The sequence below is a fragment of the Camponotus vicinus genome, unplaced genomic scaffold (genome assembly GCF_025532165.1).
Source record: "Camponotus vicinus isolate PSW18456_S1 unplaced genomic scaffold, iyCamVici1.0 SCAF_7, whole genome shotgun sequence".
NCBI classification, from domain to species: Eukaryota; Metazoa; Arthropoda; class Insecta; order Hymenoptera; family Formicidae; genus Camponotus; species Camponotus vicinus.
The window spans coordinates 7,214,225-7,233,044 of record NW_028141979.1 but is presented as its reverse complement, the minus strand read 5'-3'; the positions used below and the strand labels follow the sequence as shown (position 1 = coordinate 7,233,044).

Sequence of the window (18,820 nt, the reverse complement as noted above, 5' to 3'; positions counted from 1 at the left end):
AATTCGCGGAAACTCGAATGACTCTAAAAATGATTCTGGAAAATTATGCTACTCGAATAAGATAATTATATGGCTCGCATGTTACACGGATTTAATTCTTGTACGCAATCGATAATGCATTCCAAGAACCAGGAGGGGAGGAATCGTGCCGGTATAAATGATAAAGCCCAGCTCTCTGCGTGATTAATAGTTTCTACATTAAAAATTTTCATTAAAACACTGAAACACTAGAATTTTATTAAATATCATGGTTACGTCACAGGAACACCTACGCGTATTCCCCTTATAATGTAAATTATATCAGGAGAGCGCGGACTCTTTAGTGCTTTTTATCAATTAATTTTTTTTAAATCGATTAGAAAACAAGAAACTGTTTTTTTTTTTTCAAAAGATGATAAAAGCTCTGAGAGAGATAACGGAATAAAAATATAAGATATAAAAATTATACGATAGCAGCTCGCTCTCTCTTTCTCTCTCTCTCTGTCTGTCTTGCTCTGATTGTGGATCGCTCATATATAAGCCGTTGTTAATCCAACTTATCACTAAAGACGTTCTTATTCTTGGGGAATTTGGGGCTCGATAAGAAACAAAATATTTTCCTCCATTATGAATAATACCTTGCGATTATGCTTGTATGAAGCGAATGTCTATCCGAGATAGTGATCTTCATCGCATCATGGCTCAATCGTGACCTTTCCAAAAACAAAGTACTTTTACTCGTTATCCGTATTTCACTTGTCATCGGGTCTGGAAATAGCATTTCACGTGTACAGAAAAAAAGGACATTCTTGTTTTGAAAATATATTTAGTTTTAACATGGAAATCTTGAAATGAGATTATATTGAGTTAATTAAAGAAAAATATAATTGCTTGAATAATTGCTTACTTGAATGAAGCCATTTTATATAGTTCAATCGAGAAAAATATATTCTTATGATTTAAGATTTAATTTTCTCGAATGGAAAAGAAACATTGTTAGATAGAAAATAACATTTTTAAATCAAAGATTATAATTTTCTTAAAGTAGAATTAAATAATTATATATTCTTGAGGTGACAATTAAAATATTAAAATAAGACTGTAATATTGTTGAAATTTAAAATTATTAAATTCTTCTAAGAAGATTATAAATTGTTGCGTATATACGAAACAATGAACGCGTTAGTTTAAGTATATAAGTTTTGATTTGACACTTATTTTTTTTCTGAGTGCTAATACAAATCCTGGCACTCTTTAACGTGGGCGTCGCGAGCGTGAATAGCGATCGTCTATCACACAATTGCAACAAATAGACCGAATAAAGTGTATATATTTCTCGCAAATCGACACCGATTCCTGCGGTACCCGCAGAAAATGTCATTCTCCTCAGGACGGATCTTCGAGGACAGCGAGCGATCGCGAACGATGCGTAAGATCGAATTTCTCGGGATAATTTAAACGGCAGTGCGCTGAATTGTTTCCATTTTAAATGACATTTCGAAGTCGCTAATAGGTCAATAGATATTTATAAACTATCTTTTTTTTTTACAACAGCGAAGGGCATATTTAAAAATGCAGTTTTATGTAATCGCAATTAATTGTAATAATCTGTATTTTTTGCAGAAATTTTTGTTGTGAAATTTTTGTTGAGAAAAGAGGTTAAAGAATTTCCTGATTTTCTGGTAAACGTAATTTTTCTTTGATTTTATAAATGATCATTATCGGAAGAAATTTATTTCAAAATGATCTCTCTAATATTCGCGAAAAGATGGCAGTTATATTAATCATTTATGAGATATCGACGCTAAATTGAGAACAGAATGCTGATTGTTGACTCTAAAATGGAATCGCGTGTAATTTGATTCAATGTTCGATGTTGTAATCAAACATTCGCACGTTCGAATCGAGCCAATTCTTGCTCATTTCCTCGAAGCTGCCGCTTTCCCTCATTATCATCGCAGGACTCTTCAAACGTAATTAAAGGCCACTATTGTTTTATCACGCAAAAGAGAACGTATTACATAAATAAAAGCGAGTAAAAAGATGAAATTAATAAAGTATCTTTTTAATGCAAGAAATAATTAATATCTCGATATACTTTTATAATAATTTGCATCTCAATAATTATAAATTTAGAAAAGAGAGAATTATTAATATTATCATGTCATAAAAATGATAGCTTATATTTTTAAGAAAGGACCATCTCATGAAAATATATCTCGCATTTCTTTCCCAGAATTAACTTGGACCGTCCTGCGATTAGATTCAACTCATTAAGACCCAAAATGGAACTTTTCAGATCATAGTAACGTAGTAATAAATTTTTTCGTCTGCTCGAGAGACAAACAATTGCATTGCAATGTATAATGTGCAAGTCAGCGGTCTAAAACAATCGAGTCATTTCATCGTTCGTACTTATTCGAACGTTACCTAATAAGTCTGATTTAGTCTGATTTCAAATCAGATTAGATTATCATCAAATTATCACTCGCACGTACATCTTTCCCAAGAGGTGAAACTTGCCATGATAAAGAATGATAATAAGAGAGTATGACGTAATAAGGATAATTTATATATAAATGAGGGGAATGCAAAAATACACACGACGACCCACGTCGCTTTCGTTTACGTCACAAAAAATTGCGCGTCAATTCCGCGCCTTTAATCGCGAGATAAACTTACGCAAATGTAACGCAAGGCAAGTTGGACGAGGAGGCACGCGTTACAGGCAGAGGCAGGCTTGTCAGTTACGATGGATACGATAATATGTACGGCGGGTTGACGTAAGCGCGATACCTGACTGCCGATGACCTTAACAGGTGCGCGCATACTTAACAGGCATGGCCATTATTTCGCGATGCAAGTCGGAAGATGTGAAACTCGCGAGTGTTACTCAATCACAATTCCACGAGTATCTTGTCGCCCGGATATTTTTCTCGCTTATTCAATACACTAACGAAGTATGCTGTGCATTTATAATTATTTTTATCTAAGAATTTTTTATTTATACAGTTATTTTTTTGTATTTTATATCTATCATATTATTTTGTATTTTTTCTTATATTATATATGTGTTTGTCTTACAAAAAAAATATATATATAATAAAGAAATATATAAAAATATATATAATATATAATAAATATATATAAAATATATAAAATAATAATAAATATATAATAAAATAATAAATATATATAAAATATATAAAAATATATTTTTATATGTAAAAAATATATGTAAAAATATATATAATAAAAATATATATACGATGAGACACGCATAAAATGATGTTGGCGATACATAAATAATGAGATAAAATAACTACAAGAAGGCAATCAATCGCATAAAACAAACATGACTGAGGAATAAAATAAATGTGTGAGTCGTGTTGTAAAATACAATAAAAGCTTGGAGTATTATTTATTTATGTGTGTCGTATATTCGCATGACTCGACGTTTGTAACCATTTTTCCTACTCACATACCTCGGAATCGTTTGTTCAAATATAACAGATATTTTCGATGCTTAACTTCAAGTAATCTTCAAGTAAGAATTAGCTGTAAATTTTATTTCAAGATTAATGAGAGAAGTGCAAATGAAATAAAAAAAAACTCCTTTTTATTCTTTTTCTTTCTTTTTATATTTCTTTTTTATTTAATCTTTTATATTTTGCCTCACAGCGTTTATGTGCAGTTTCCATATTTGCGTATTTCAATTTTGCGGAACGCAGCTCACACGAATATAGAGCTTTCACGGTATAATATTGCCGTATATTTCAATTTTGTAACTGATCAAATATTGTTTGAACGTACGAAGCTGACGTTTCCCTCCTCATTAAATTGTAATTTTTCAAAATTGACTTTAACAAACGTGATCTTTTTCCCTTAAACGCGTTCGATACGTCTACTTGAAGAAATGCTCCGTATTTAGCTTCTCCTAATTTTGACTCTTAATAATTTGACGCGACATCCATTTTTTTTCGCGATAAAAATTCTTCAATATTTAATTTTACCTTATACAATAATGACATTCATCATTCTCGTCCATCATCGCAAAATTTATCTCTTCGCTTCCATATAAAACCTAATAATTGCGAGCTCGAAGCTCGACGATTAATTAACATAAAAATTCTTGACAAACGTGGCCTCTCGACGTTATTTACGTTGATAGCGCGCGGAGCGGACAAGGTCGGCGGAAGCTACAACTGGTTTTATAATTTATTACCGATCGCTTATATCCCGGACACACACTCGTGTCCCATTCATCGCCATAAGGAAACGTAATGTCCCGGGAAATTATTAGTCTCCGACGCGTCTCACGCAGCTTCGCGCGCGCGCGCGCATGCGCTAGGTGGATAGTAGTATTTCTACTCGCGTAAGTCCATTCAGACGTTTCCGTTGACCTAACCTACCGTTACGTTCTGTGAATCGGACGCGGCGGCGGGGGTGGCGGCAACCGCGACGTGTGCTTTTCTTTTATTGACCAACACCGCTCCCTCGCCTCGCGCCTCATTGAATATCGATGGCGGGCGCAAAAATAATAATAAGCGCGAAATGACAAAGAAGCACACGTCTCTCTCTCTCTCTCGCCCACCGCGAGGCCGGATGCGCTCTCGCAAACTTGGCGTTGTATGTATTTTTAAACGCGTGATTTCACCTACGCGATCGTTGCCATTTAATCGCGCGATAACTGACCCGTCTTAACGTCTTTTCGTGGCGAAAAGAACCCGTCCCTCGCGGATAATTCCTGCCATTCGAGATAGGAAAAACCGAAATCTCTGTCGCGGTCCTTGTCGGAGAAAAACACGTTCGAAGGACGCCCTAATCTGATGCGCTTTCAAAAGAACTCGAGGGAATCAATCTTGTTAGAGTCGTGAAAATTAGATTTAAATTAATTCGCGTGGAAGATAAGAAACGAATGCAATATACAGTGTTTTTAATGTTCTCTTTGTGTTTTTCAAGAAACGTACAGATATTATTCTCGATAAACATAATAAAAGTAGCCTTCTATTTTTTGCGCGTATGATTTTTATAAACGATTCAAATCTCTTTACTAGTGTTCTTTATTCCAACAATGGTACACAGGGTTCTTTTATTTCAACCTTCAGATATTCCTAGCTGTAATAAATATAAATATCAAGATTTGCAATATTCTCAGATGTACTTTGATATTTATTTATCTATGTAACGCAATTATTTTTGCTTTAAAGACAGGTTTTATAAACCTCTATAAATACATCATTATTAAAGAATATATTATTAAGAAATATAATTTTTCATCAAAAGTAACATTTTTAGAAATATAAAAAAATATCGTACAATATATTTCTATAATATATTTTAATGTATTTGTTTTGTGAATAATTATCTTTAGAGAAATAATATTTGCTTTAAATATGCTATGATTTATTAATAGATTCATATAAAACATTGTTGCAAAAAATTAATAGTTTAAATATAATGATATTATAAACATATAAATATATAATAAATATATTATATAAATATATTAACTTTATTACTTTATTATTAAATATTAATTTAATTAATTTTATTCGAAAGAGACAAGCGTCGATGATTTCTAATAACGTGTGGAAATTATGCGTAGTTTTAACGACCATCAGGTCTGCATTTGGAACTGGAGACGAATTGTTCGAGGAAGCGAAACATCCGCAGGAAACGTTTCAATTGCTTCTGCCTGAGCCAAAGCTGTTTTAAAGTTTCCCTATGTCCAAAATTGCAAATGTGCATATTTTCGTTCGTTTAGATTCACGAAATCGAGACATATGCGAGAGACAATTTTTTTTTAAATATCAACATTTATGAAAAATCAGAGACAAAAAAATTTATGCCACTTTCTCTTCGTTATTTTAAAATAATTAATTTATAAATTAGACATGTACCTTATGTTTACTTATAAAAGAGCAATTTTAGACAAATTTTTTAATTTCCGAATATTGCTTCGTCGCATTTCATTAGCATGTCAAGTTACTTTATTAAGATTAAGCTTTTCGAGTTTCGCAAATTGTTATATTATAAAAAATAAGCACAAGATAATTTTTTCTTGTCTTGCGCAGTCTCTATGATTTAAAATTATACGTGTTTAGGCTGGAAATTAAATATTCTTTTCCTTAACGTGCACATAATCTGGAAAAAGACGAGGCGCGTCGATAGCAATTCACGATATCTATTTTTGCTCATGAGTTACCGTAGTGGAAAACAAGGTCGTTAACCCGAGCTACGAGGACTAGTAGATCGATATAATCCGTGCATGAAAATGAATGATTTATTTTATGAGTAAAATTCTCGTAGTTTCTTTTTTTAGTGGATTAGAATTATCATATTGATTTCTTTGTCAAATGACTCCAATTATAAGCACTTTTTTACTCGTACATATAATTTTAGATAGTTTTATCGTACCTTGCAAAGGTCTCGAGTTGCAATTAAAATAATTAAATCTCAAGTCGCATTAAAATTATTTAACGTTGTCTGTGAATCTTAGATAGGACAATAAATAGAAGATAAAAATTATTCTTATGTTTGAACAATTTACTAAATATAAAAAGATAAAATTTGTATAATTATGATGTATATTTTATTAAGTAAAGTCAGACTTAAAAACTTATCCAGAGGAAAGACTGAATGCATGAAAAATGCAGAATTTTACAATTCCATTTTTAACTTTTAGCATTCTTATTCTTATTAGAATCAATTTTTTAGAAAGAGAGGGAAAGAGGTTGTATCTTTATACATGTTATAAATCTATGTCAATTTTTCTCTTCTTTAATCTTTCAATGCTTTATTATCCTTCGTTAACATTTTTCTTAAATATAGAATTTTCTTATAATATAGAGTTTTTAATCGTCTCAAATATATTTTATGCACGATACATCTTTTCTTTTAGATTTCTTTGTAAATCAAAGCTCTCGAATTCTCGTCGAAAAATCGTCGTTGACCCTTCGTTGTGGCGAATTGTCGGGGGAAAAATGATTATCGGGTTCATAGCCGCGCTTGCAGCCAGATGCAATGTCGAACGCACACGCGCCGGAAACGATCCCGCTGTCCTACACCATCGCGGACGCGTGCACGCGTGTGCGTGAGTGCATTCGACTGGTATGGTTGCGAGGGTGTGGAGACGAGTGTGCGTAACACCACCACTGTAGCGAGAGTGCCGGCCCTAGGTTGACAGGAAATGGTTCGAGATAAGATAATGAGGCCCCTCTCGCCCCCTCACCGCATCCGGCAGCTTTCTTTGCAGCGCCGGCTCTCGCGTAACGCGTTATAAAAGGCTCCTTTATATATGCGCCACTTATAGGGACACAGGTACGAACGCGCCAGGAATCCGCAACGCAAAGGACCTTCGATGCGTACGTCCCCGATGACTGCTCTCGTAAAAAAATAAACATGAAGAGAGAACATTAATATAATTAAAATATTATATAATTAATATTACATAATTAAAATAATATAATTTAATTAAAATAATTGTAAAGAAATAATAAAATAATGATGATATTATATAATTAAAAAAAACGTAAATATAAAAAAAGAGAAAGTAAATAAAAGATATATTAAAACATATTAAATATAAATTTCATATAAAAACATATTAAATAAAAATAAATAAATATATAATCCTAAAATAAAATATAAATAAAATAATAAATAAAATAATAAAATAAATAAATAATAAATAAATAAAAATAAATAAATAAATAATTTTTATCGAGAGAAAAAGAGAGATAATATTTGGCGCGTTTTGCTACGCTAATTACTCTATCATCGAATCGCGATAAATTAAATTGTTTTGTCTTTTTTTGATCGAGAATTTTTTGTTATCATCTAGCATATTTATAAAATCCAGTTTTTTCACCTTTCTTCCTCTCATTTTCTTCTCTTTGATGCTTTAAATAATATTTTACATTGTATCGAAATAACTATGCAACAAGATTGTTATATATAAAAGTTTATTTTTTACTCGCGCTTTACATCAGTATTTCTTGCGAATGCAACATAATCCGTAGAACGTGCTCGAACGTATGCTCGATGACAAATGCGCGAGGCAGCAGCAAGTTTCGCGCTAAAAAAAAGCTACGTTTTTTTATTTTCAATGCCGTCGCACAGATAATCGTCGCATTTGTTGGGATTCGTCAGCGCAACCGTGACTAACCGCATCCTGTTGTCAGTGATAACGGAAAAGGAGTATAACCACGCGAACGAATGGTCCGTATTCCGCCTGTCGTTGTACAAACATCGACGACGAAAGCATCGAGCATCTTCCATTGCATCTTGCATTGAGCAAGACACGTCCGACCTCCTCCCACATACATCCCTATCTTTCTCTGGAGGCCTGCCTTGGCCCTATCTTAGGGTCCATCCGCCACTGCTATTTGGTACAGTAGGGATTTTAGTATATAGTAGAGGGATCTTGGGGGATGTGGTCACTCTACGGCGTTGTACTCGTCGGTGCCGTTTTCATACGGAAGGCCAGTCGGAAGCCAGCATGCACGCGAATACCTCTACCGGCACTTATTTGGTCAGCGAGCGACCTTTCAGAGATCCTCCGTGGCAATCGGCATTGCATCCATCGAGTGAGATACCAACATCGCTCTGGAGTCGCATATCACTGTGTTAAAAAGCATTAGGTGTGAGGTCTGGATAGCTCAGTGGTCTAGAGCAGTTGCCCGGAAAGCGAAAGACTCGGGTTCGATTCCCGATCCAGTCACTTGTACTTCACATATTTTTCTAGTCCACGAATATTGTTTTCTAACAATTATTCGTTGGGCTGGAGAGTGTGTAAATGCTCTCTCCAAAAAATATGCCTCGATGCCGTTGCCACGGATGGATTCTGTCGCTCGTTGATCAAATGGGCGTAAAGACACGTCCGACCTCCTCCCACATACATCCCTATCTTTCTCTGGATATATATATATAACCAGAGAATATATATATATATATATATATATATATATATATATAACGTTATATATATATATATATACAGGGTTATTTAAAATAATGTCCTATTGTCCGTGAAATGACACATTCTTGAGTCAATTCTAAGACGATTTTTCCGTTGGCAAAATTTCGTCCAACGCTTAGTTCTTGTATTATTAAAAGAAGTAATTAACTTATGACGGGTCGGATACAAGAGGCACACACACACACACACAGGGGCAAGGGTATATATATATATATATAATAATTTAAATAACTTACCATCATTAGTCCGCTGCATCTTTGTTCCGAATTTCTTCTTCTTCTTATTTGTTTGGCCACGTCCCTTCTAGGGTGTAATCCATTTCTACCATCAATTGGTATAAATCTGTATCTTTTTTTAGTAAAAGTGAAAGCTGCTTTGTTTAATAGTAGTTTGGCAATCAGTTAGTTGTCTTGGGGTGATGTTGAAATGGTCTGATCTAAGGTGTAGGTGTATATCTGATCCAAAAAATTTAAAACACATTAAAATTATTTTTGCAGAAACAATATAACTCCTGCTACATCATTACAAACATCACCAGATACAACCTCTATTATTGATTTATTATTGATATAATTTAATTTTTCGATATTGCGGAAATTCTAATTTAACTTTAGACGAAATGTACGATCAATATGCGATTAATTATCGCAGAATTTCTAAAATCATTTTTATTTCGATGTGCTCTTTGTTTCCGATAATATCGCGCAAAATGGGTCGTTTGATACGCTTGTAGCAGAATATTAAATATTAAATTACATATATTTATATGAGACAGAGAGAGAGAGAGAGAGAGAGAAGGAGAGAGGGAAAATGCTTTATTGCATTTATTGCATTAAAATAATCGCGGGAGATTATTATTGTACGGAAAAAATCGAACCTTTATAATATTGCGTTTAAAAATATATATAAAGCAAATTTTTTTTATTTATTGATATTTAGAAAGATATTATTCTTCGCATAAAAGTTTCAAAATTTATTTTCTTTCCTTCGAGTGCTTGTAAATGCCAATAACATTTTCTTTATTACGGGAAACGAAAACACATTGAGACACAAATTACGTACACAATCTATGCCTTAAATTAATTAATGTCAATGAACTATTTTAGTCTCTGTTTGAATAAGTTATAACAAGAATATTTCTTATAAATTAGTAAGTAAATGTAAAGTGAAAGAGAAAAATATAAAAAGAAAAATAATATTCTTAAATATAGAAAAGTTGTAAATAACATGGTTATTTAAAAAGTCGAGAATTTATAAAATACATTCCAAAGTCGCAACCAAACAATAAATATATTCTACTATAAATTTATCCAATGAATTCCCAAAAATTTATCTAATAAATTTTCAAAGAATAAAATAACACAGCTAATAATAAAGACAATAGAACTATAATGGTCACATATAGATAAACAATTACACGATAATAACCGTAATTGATTGCGGCTTTCTGCGTTTATGATATCCCGAAGGACAGAGAGAAAAGAAGAGAGAGAGAGTATCCGTAAACAACCTCGCCAATTTGAAAAATTCAGCCTTAATTGGAGTGACGGTCAATCACTGGAGCAATCAGGCCGCTACTTGTCCACCTAGATGATAAAACATGCAGAGCCGTAGGTGGGTCCGGATATTTCTTTTTTTGTCGTCTCCTACGCCTCGAGGATGACCGTAAGGTTCAGGAATATGGGGGCGCCCGTCTCTATTTCTCTTTTTCTCTCTCTCTTTCATTTTCAATGACTCTCGAAACTGGTGCGCCCACATTCCTCAAGGCACGCACAACCCACGACGTAAACTCTCCCGCGCACGTTCGCTATCTAGCTGGTCATAAAACTGCCCACCAGTGTTTCGCTCTGGTTCGCTCTACGATGTGTCCGCTCTTCTCGGTCGATTTTGTCGATCGAGTTTATGTGGTGGGGAGGAAAGATGAGTTTAAAGTTTAAAGGACGTCTATTAAGCTAGCATGCCAACATGGGCACAATGACATAAAACGTACAAAATATTTAGTGCTCTTTATGTGCTAATTTATTGCTCTAATCCTGATTTTATTGCTCTAGCCGTTTAGCGAGAAATTATATTTATGCTTACTTTTAAAAAAGTTAGAATGCCCATTAAAAAAATAATGATATAAGAAAAGAAAGCACTTATACTATAATTTAGTGCTAATTATGTGCCTACAATATACACTAGTTTAAATTTCGGTACGCTACTCTTTACACCGGAAACAACCTCAAAATGTACGTCATACAAGAGAGAAGTACCAAAAATAATAACGATTTCAAAAATTTCTTTACACTATAATTTAGTGCTAATTATGTGCTTACAATATATACTAGTTTCAATTTCGGTTCGCTATTTTTTACACCGGGAACAACCACAAAATGTACGTCATACAAGAGAGAAGTACCAAAAATAATAACAATTTCAAAAAACGACTAGAGCAATAAAATCAGGATTAGAGCAATAAATTAGCACATAAAGAGCACTAAATATTTTGTACGTTTTATGTCATTGTGCCCATGTTGGCATGCTAGCTTAATAGACGCTGATTTTGGCTGGTCTATGGAGTTATTGGTTATTTAGCAATCATCAAACCTCGATTTTTTCGAACGTGTCTCTCTTCTTTCATGGATTCGCGAATAAAAATAAAAAAAAAAAACAAATAAAGCGAATATTGTATACTTGTATATTTTAATTAAAAAAGATACAATCTAGCAAATGATACGTACAACTCATGATAAGGTTATTCTCGCAAAAAAAGTAAAAAAATAAAAAATACAAATAAAAAGGTACAACAAATTTTTTTATTGCGTAGCTTTCAAGAGAAAAATAATTTTAACACACCATTGTGTAAAATGTAAGAAAATTAACAGTATAATTATTGCAAAAATTCACGGTTAATGCTTATTGAATAATTGTAAATGATCATGATTCTTAAACAATAGTAACCATCAAGATTTATATAATTAATTATTTACGATAAAATTATCGATAATTAATTAAGAATTATTAAATTATGATCGATTTAATAAGATTTAATTTTCAATAAAAAGTTAAAAAACATTTTTTAAAGATCTTTTATGAATAGAACTTATCTTATTGACATACACATCAAATTGGAAATATAAATTGTAGTTTTATAGAAATTAAAAGCGTAAAATCTATACACACACATATACATATTTTAGAATTCCTTTTACACAGTAAAAAATTGTGCGTCCATATATTAAAATTTTCTTGTGTTATCACATGTTTTGATTAGTACTTTAATGTAAAATTAACATACAACTTATATGTTATTATTTATTTTTATAACGTTTTCGTGTGTTACATTTATGTCAACTTTATAACTTAACACTTTGTATATGTCTCTTAGAATTGGAATATTATTTTGAGTATTTTTAACATAATCTCATTTTAAACAATCAACATGTCTCAAAGTCAGTTTAACATTCTAAGAAAAGTTAAAGTAAATCTTCATACCTTGAACTTTGACATACAAAATAATCAAATTTACTAAAATCAAATATTTCTATTACAAATAATTTAAGTTAAAATAATTATTATTATATGTTAATATCCTACAACAATTTTTACGAGTTATTGTAACTATTTTTTCATGTAATTTTTAATTAATTTGTATGCTATTTTTACATTACACTTAAAGTCACAATAACAAAAATAAATGTAAAGTATTGTGTCAATCACTTAACATTTTTAGTTTGTCAATAAGTAATATACGACGAATGAGTTATTTTAACTTAAAATTTAGAGTGGACTTTCTGGGACATGTGAAAAGTGTTATAGTTAACATTTTATTTTTTACTGTGTATATACATTTACTATTTTCTTCCTTAGATTTTCTTAAATGCCATATATAGCAGCTTTCCGCTTTCTCTATCCGGAAATTTCACGTTCAACCATAGCTGCTTGGCATGGAAAAAATCGCACATTATTCATTATTAAAAATCGCAATTAGAAAGCATATTATTCTACGACCCTTCCTTTTATGGAAATACAGGATGCGTTCAACGGTATTAATGCAACTGCATAAAGATGTTTTCTTACGCCTCCTTTCTATGCATTGCTACTATATATATTGATTGAAGCAAATATATTTTTTTTTATTAATACATAGATATAAAAATGATTTTCAAAATAAGATCCTCTCCACCTATGCACAGTATAAGGCAATCAATTGCTTTTGTATTTCCCGACACGACGTTTCGATAATTTCGACTCGTTAATGACAGAATCAAGAATGCGATTCGTAGAAAACGTCTTGCATAATGCGAAGCATATCCGTTGTCGGCTGCGGAAACACAAACGGAAACGTGGGGACTTCTCGGAAGACATGACATAAAGCAAGTACGGGCAAAGAGTTCCGAGAAGGTTCACCATGCTTGCGAACCTTCCAGGGTGTCCTGTGAAAATAAATGCCGGGCGTGAGAAGATCTGGCCGCGTTACAGGTAATAATAAGACGGGAAGGTAGTACAAGGGATTGCATTATTAAGGGCCAAAGGAGGGCACTTGATGCTCGGCTTGCAAGGTCGACAATTGTCCGCGAAATTGCCGTACGTTATCTACCTCTCTTTCTGGAACTCCTTTTCTCATTTCCAAGCGATAATTGACTGCAATACTGCGCTTTTAATGAAGAGCATGTAACAACAGTAAAACTAAACAGAAACTAAGATAACGTTTCGTCGAGCGTAACATGAAGGTCTTACGTTACGATAGGTGAGTTGCCAAAGTAAAGTAATCAATGAGGGAGGGAAAGAAGGGAGAAAGCTGAAGAAATACCGCGCTTCTCTCGCGCCCACGCATGGACCTGCGACCTCGACGTCTCTGTCTCCCTTGCTCCCCTCATGCTAGGATCTTATTATTCTTTCCGTATAGTCGCTCCCCCTCCCGAACCTTGGGAAGGAAGGATCGTGTCGAATCGGCGTTAATGGAAAAAGTAGGGTCGATATAAACGATGTGTGTGTGTGTTTGTTGGTCTGGTGGTGAAGTGTTGTTGCCTGCGAGGTTGGCTCCACAACATTAATTTATCCGGTTACAACGCCCGCTGTACTTGCTGCAATTCGAGTACGAAGCGATGTATCTCGGTTTACAAACGAACGTGTAAGTGCGTTGCAAAATTAAAAAGTTTCAACTCGCCGCTTGCAGAACGCGACGTTTTTTCAAGTCCGTGAAGCAGAATTCTCATGGTACACTCTTTCATTTGATATTTAGAAACATATCGTCATTAGCATATAAAATATCTATTAGCATATAAAGTATGTATACAGAAAGTAGAATCTTAACGAAATAAAAAATGTATTGAAAGCATTTTTAAATATTAAACTACTTTCACATAACTTTGAAATTACTTTGAAAAACTGCCTTTACATAACTTTGATCCAATATATTTGTATAGACATTATGCGTAATAAAAGTTATCGAATTATATTATTGAGATTATTGAAGAAATAAAATGTTATTTTAATAATTTTTTAATAATGATGAGAAGATTTTTTAATGGTGCTGATTTTAGTCAGCATTTAAATTTTTTTAGATGATATAATATTGACAGTTAAATTTCTTTTAGATGATATAATGCTTGTTTAATATAAATAGCATAGAAAATTTATATTTAATATAATAAATTATATATTAAATTTATATTTATAAATATTTGATTAATCGCGTAGCATCAGCTGCGTTTGGCTTTGATCAGTCCTTGGTAGTTAATTGATACGGATGGTCGTAAAGAAGTCTTATTTTATTCGTTTTACTTAGCTTATTGTGCAGAGACCTAAATCTACATTTTCGACGTAGAAGCTGTGCTATAATTTGGTAAAATACGCCTTTTCTAGAATATCGGTCAAGGCCATGTTTCTTTTTCGAAAAAAATCCTATTCCAGGGCGAAAATACAAAATCATGATAGCGGAAAAAATGATTAGTTATTATTTTACTATAACCATTGGCATATACATATATATTATTGTTTTCTAATTTAAAAATTTTGCCTATGTCATATGCATAAATGAGTAAAATAATATATTTAAAATAAAAAATTGATGATAATATTTATATTATTTCTCGTATTAAATCGCAAATGTTTTTAACATGAATTAATAATTAATTTATTGATAATTATGTGTTCGTTAGAATTTTTGAAATATTGAATTTATTTCACATAAAACAAATAAATATTTCAGATATGTAATATTCTTTATTCATATATATATAATTAATTAAAATAATTATTTTTGTCATTATATAAATAATAATGTGTGAATATTCTCGAATCTTTACGAATTTTTTTTCTATATATACATTTTTCTTTTTTACCTCTCTTGCAATTACTTCTTTTTTATTACTATAATACATTTAAAATAATACAAGATATAAAAGTATTTGAAATAATATCAAATTCAAAGATTTTTAAAAAATATCATTTTAAATATTATATTATACATGAAAAATTTCTCTCTGATAGTTTTTAAAACCATTTTTAATGTATTGATTATTGTATTTTAAATGTGCTAAATATTTCCTATATATTTGTTCACGATTATAGAGAGGAGAAGAATATCGAATTATTTATGCATATTATTAATGTATCAAATAGCACGCGAGAAAATTAAATTATCTACTTTCCAAAATTATAATTAACTTTATTAACAAAAAAGGAGCGCGCGATTTACGTTCCAATTATCAACCAATATCGCAAAAAAAACTTGTCTTTTGTTTATTTTGTTGTAAAGTGATTATGCAGGATGACGCACACATAACATTTGAAGCGACTGTAAATGTAATATTTTCAAAATTTATTTTTTCTTACTCGAGCATAACGATTAACAAAATATTAGATTTATAAAAAATGAATTAAAATAAATTAATAATTTGCAGTAACTTAAAAATAACTAACTTAATAAGTACAAAAGTATAATACGAAAAATTATTTTTTTTTATCAGAAAAATCACATACAGAACGAAATTTGCGTCGGTTATTGAATCTGACTTAAAAAAAGAAAAGACTATAGAAATGTACGTTTTAAAATTCTTTTTCTATTGAAAAACGTAATTCTATAGAACAAAAGGATAGTTAAAGACTCAGCTTAAACAAACTATTTTAAAACGTACGACATTGTATTGAAAAATAATGTTTTCTCGTTCATGAGAAAAGAGTCTGTACATGGTGGAGAAAACAGTATTACGAAGTACTATAGATGCTATTTATAAGGAGACTGCTGATGTATAAAACGATTAGAAGTATCGTTTCTCAAAGAAGTGCATTTTCTAAATGGATATTAGTTACTGATACGTAAAAAGTCATACTTGCAAGCTTCGTTTACGTCAATTGGTTACTATATAATTTTTTTACATATATGTTTTTTTTCATATTTGCAAGCAAGGGTAAATAAAAATCTCTAAAGCGTGAAGTTAAACTGTTTATATTGACCTGCGTGTTTTATATTTTTAACAATAATGTTAAAACAAATTTTAATTTTATTTCTTGTTGAAGTTTGTTGTGAGAATTGACGTGTGTCGAAACTTCACATGTACGCTCTCTCTCTCTCTCTCTCAGTTATTTATTTTTTTTTCAATATTTACCTGACAAGGCTAACATATCATAAATCTGATAGTTTGTCGAGCAATATCGATTCCCCTGTACAACATCAGGGAATTTGAATAGCCGCGCGTAGGATGAACCGGGCGACCGGAAATAACGCGGTTTCACTTGCTGCTTGTATAACCGACGGTTATCGCATGAAAGTCTTGCTCTTCGTCGTATTATAACACAATGGTGCATTGACGCGATGTAACTACGGTGATTCGCACATTTTGCTCCTCTCTTCTTATTCTTTCTCTGTTTCTCTTCCCTCCCCCTCTCTCGCTCTCAACGCACAATTTTTTTCTCTCATTTGTCTTGTCTTGGTTTAATGCAAGATTTTTTCATATTTGAATTTATTTTACTAATAATATCAACAATGTAATAATTTTCGTAATAATAATAATATAACACAATAATATATTGAAGTTATATTTTTATAATAAGAGAGAAAGAAAGAGGTAATTTATGTTTTATTCTTTCTCTGTTTCTCTTTCTTCCCTCCTTCCTCTCTCTCTCTCTCTCTCTCTCTCTCTCTCTCTCTCTCTCTCTCTCTCTCTCTCTCTCTCTTCTCTCTCTCTCTCTCAACGCACAATTTTTTTCCTCTCATTTATCTTAGTTTAATGCAAGATTTTTTTATATTTGAATTTATTTTACTAATATCAACAATGTGATAATTTTCGTAATAATAATAACACAACACAATAATATATTGAAGCTACATTTTTATAAGAGAGAGAAAAAAGAGGTAATTTATGTTACATTTATTAATTATAATAAAATATATATATATGTGTATTAATACACGTGCATATTTTTAATTTTTCTCTCTAATTATTTCCCTGCTCCGTAATTTTTGCGATTTCACATTATTATATTTACTATTCAATTATACTTACTATTCAATTAGAATTGAATTAAATAATCGTGGTAATTTGCTTTCTCTTTGCTCATTAATTAAATTCGTTCAATACAGAATAATTAAAAACGAAATTCATTTTTTTCAATAGAAGAAAGTTAATTCGAATTTAATCTTTTCAACTTCAAGAATAATATTCCCGAAGTTCTGCGGAGAAGAAGCAGACTCTGGATCTTCGTGTTGGATGCTTTTAATCTACTCGCTCGTGAAGCTACGAAAACGTTAAGAAACGCACAGAATGCGCCGCAGAATCGAAACACGTGTCACCAAGGGTCGAGCCTTTGATTACTGGAGCTTAGGCGCATAAGCGTAAGCCGGCATAAATTGCCGATTACCGTTGTATACGGCCGCCTCCCTTGATGAAAGTAATTAAGTCCCGGCGCAACGTAGGCCGTGCACGACGGCATGGCAATAATTCCTGGAAAAGTCTCTCGCTCTCTCGGCTAATTACATAAATCGCCGGTATAGCGACTCTCGTCGAGAGAGCGAGCGTGAGTTATACAAACGCGGCGGAGTCCTCAATTCCTGTCGTATCGTAATAATTCCACGGGCACGCGATGAACGAGTTTCTTGTGGACCGCTCGTACAAAGGTCGATTCATTGAGAAATCAGTTAACGTACCGGGTGTTTCACAAGCGAGAGACTCCGACGATGGAGGCCTCCCCGGGTCCACTTTTGGACATTAAGATTCGCACGAAATATTTTTTAATCCGCATATTTTTTAATCCGCGGGAAATTTATCACGCATTCGTCGAAAGACACGAGTCTTGCGTGTATAATTAGTCTGTATATAATTAGTTACTTGTGGAGCATCGTGTATACTGTGATCCCCTCGTTGCAAACGAGACCCGATTGATTGTACTCGATAGCGTCGCTTTATTTAGACTCGATGTCCGAGCTCCGAATTCCGATACTCGCAGATAGAATCCCCTTTACGGGATTGGCACGCGACCTAATATATCTTGTAATGTTGCCCAATATCGAATTTCCCTAATATGGCACGAAAGCGGGCCGTTGGACCTTTCGCAAGCGACGATCGAACATTGATTGCGCTTTTGTTAGGAACTCGATCGCTTATGAATTTAATCAACTATGCGCGCTGCAATTTTTTTTAATATTTTGCGGATTATAAAACGAGCTAATATTTGTAGAAAAAAGAAATTGGTCTCGGTTGAAAATTCAACGTTCGCATTTTTCCGGGAAAGTTAAGCTATCGCGAAGCGTTATTTGAATAACGAAAAATCTCAAGTTTAAGCGTTAGCTCGAAAATCATACTAATTTTCTCTCTTTACGATATCGCTGACATTTACCGGCGATATTTCCCAAGTGTAATCACGCCGCCCACT

The 18,820-nt window shown here is 32.5% G+C and overlaps 2 long non-coding RNA genes across 5 annotated transcripts in view; one reads left to right on the top strand and one right to left on the bottom strand.

Annotated features, from left to right (window-relative positions):
• The window catches only part of LOC145974696 (uncharacterized), a 34,676-nt gene that overhangs the window by 4,568 nt on the left and 11,288 nt on the right, over nt 1–18,820 (top strand). The gene's annotated exons all lie outside the window — the stretch shown is intronic.
• Nucleotides 6,718–10,774, bottom strand: LOC145974758 (uncharacterized). 2 transcript variants are annotated; one of them, XR_014439786.1, is made up of 4 exons: nt 10,473–10,774; nt 9,199–9,417; nt 7,853–8,365; nt 6,718–7,361 (listed from the first exon to the last, which is right to left on the bottom strand). It is a non-coding gene; the product is annotated as an uncharacterized LOC145974758 (long non-coding RNA). The 2 variants fall into 2 exon arrangements; XR_014439785.1 differs by lacking the exon at nt 7,853–8,365.